Here is a 2,349-nt window from a genome sequence, read left to right as displayed (position 1 = left end):
TTTACTAGATTACCAGGACATCGCGACGCGATTTGCTTGTGAAGCCATCAAAATTGGTAATTATTGCTAATTTCGACTGTCAATGTAACAAAGGGAACAATCAGGGTTCATTTAAATGTCAACTTCTGTATCACTGAGGAATCACCTCTATCTATGACAAAAGATGTTTTGCGCCCAGAAAGTTTGGATTGTCAAGCACCAACCCCTCCCCCTCCCCCCTCCCGCTAATCGAGTTAATGAACTGCACCAGACACTCGGCAAAAAGATCGACTAGGATAGGATAGGATAGGATAACTTTATTTAGACACGGTAAACTCATCAGTCGCAACTATAAAAACCTAATTAATTACCAGAATTATTACAAATTATACAACGACTACAGCTACATTATTCAAAATTGTTCTAAGTAATCAATAAATATAACTATAATATTAAATGACAAAATAAAAACCTGCTTTACATGAGTGCCGTGTATAGAATTGTAGATTAACTTGATGAAAAGAAACGCTCGCAGCCAGCCCGGAATTAACGCTCTAAGGGAGTCAGCCTGCCTCAATTCGATTGGTAAATTATTCCAAAGAACTGCTCCAGTGTAGCTGAAGCTATTTTTCATATAGTTTGTGTGTGGCTGTGGGATAGCTAGTTTGCCCTCTGTGTCCCTTAAGGAGTAACTGGAGACGCTACTACGGTCAACAAATTTAGAACTAAGGTAATCGGGAGTAAGACCATTAAGCGACTTATAAACCATCACAGCCTTATGGATTGTTCGTTGAGAATCAAGTTTTATCCATCCAAGTTTTTGGATAAGGTTATCAGCGTTGGCATCATAGTTCGAGTAAGTGAGTATACGCGCAGCGCGATTTTGAAGTTTTGTAAGTTTACTGGCTAGGGTTTTGCCGCAACATCCCCAGACAGAATCGCAGTAATCAAAGTGAGGCTGTACTAAAGACATGAAGATTGATCGGAGAGTCTCATGTGGAACGAAAGACCTCACTCTCTTCAACGCTCCAATACCAGACGCGATTTTCTTACATAAAGTCTCAACATGAACATTCCAAGATAAAGTCTGATCAATATGAACACCTAGAGATTTCGTAGAGGTAACTTGAGTTATAGGTGCACCGTCAATAATAAGTGACGGAGGGTTGTGAAACGTGCTTAGCCTTTGCCTCGATCCGATCAACATAAACTCAGTTTTAGATGCGTTAAGAGTAAGCTTGTTAGCAGTTAGCCATTTTCAACTCTAGCAAGATCCTCATTTAAAACAGTGTTAATACTGAAGGTAATACTTAATCCGAGGTGAGGAAAATGGTGCTTTCCTAGATAACAAACCCATGGCTAGAATTGATAAAGGCGATGCTTACCGCAAAATATCGCGCTCCTTTGTGTTCGTTTTCTTAATATGAACACGACTTGACTTTTCCATCACGTTTGAAAAACCTTTCCGGCACGCAAAGAAATTGTGATAAGTTGCTTAAATTGCGTACTTTTTCGCTGCGTAGTCGCGGTTGTACGTTCTGCCAAGGATAACCTCGCACTGGAGTTCTCTATGGATGTGGACCATATCAATCAAATCCTTTTAATTTGTTTTCGAAGAAATGGTTTTTGTTTTGATTCGCATGACTAAACCATTTATCTCAAGAAGCAAACCAGATTGTAAACAACTATAATTCCTTGAATTTCTTTTTTTTAAAAATTCCTGATGTTCCGTCCCGTCGGCCCGAGTCACTCATACATTGCCTGATTCACAATATTAGATTGGTTGCATAAAATTCAAGACACGAAGAAGACAAGGTTGTGTATTTGTGTTCTTTTGTACTTTTAAAATAGTAAATGATTTACTTATTCCAGCTTGTTTCACGAGACAGGGAAAAAGAGCTTAAAAACTGAAAAGGCATTTTCGAGTTAATCGTGTTTGATACATTGCTGTTATGATGCCTGATGCATGTTTCGTTAAAAAAAGGGAAATCAAAGAAAAAAATGTATAAAAGAACCGTAAGTGACAAATGTACCTGTCGAGCCTGCCACACGTAGTTTGTGGCAATTCTATCTTGACCCTCATTCAGGTTAAGAATGCGCCATGTGCTTGTTACAAAAGAATCAAATAAAGGAAATGCAAAATCAAAATAATCACCTCTAATCTTGAGAGAGGCTGGCTTAATTGTTGAGGCCGGCCAGTTCACTATTTGTTGATAGTCAGAGTCCTGATCTGTCAAACTCCTACAGGGCTGTGATTAATGTTTGACATTTGTGACATTGCTAGCTCAGTGATTACAAGAAAAACAAGGGACGCAGGCCCACTACAATCCATAATGAGGTTATAATTGATGCATAATATTCAGTAAATAG

The sequence above is a fragment of the Montipora capricornis genome, chromosome 10, assembly GCF_036669925.1.
Source record: "Montipora capricornis isolate CH-2021 chromosome 10, ASM3666992v2, whole genome shotgun sequence".
Taxonomy (NCBI): Eukaryota; Metazoa; Cnidaria; class Anthozoa; order Scleractinia; family Acroporidae; genus Montipora; species Montipora capricornis.
The sequence above is the reverse complement of the archived record's forward strand: the minus strand, read 5'-3'. Positions refer to the sequence as shown.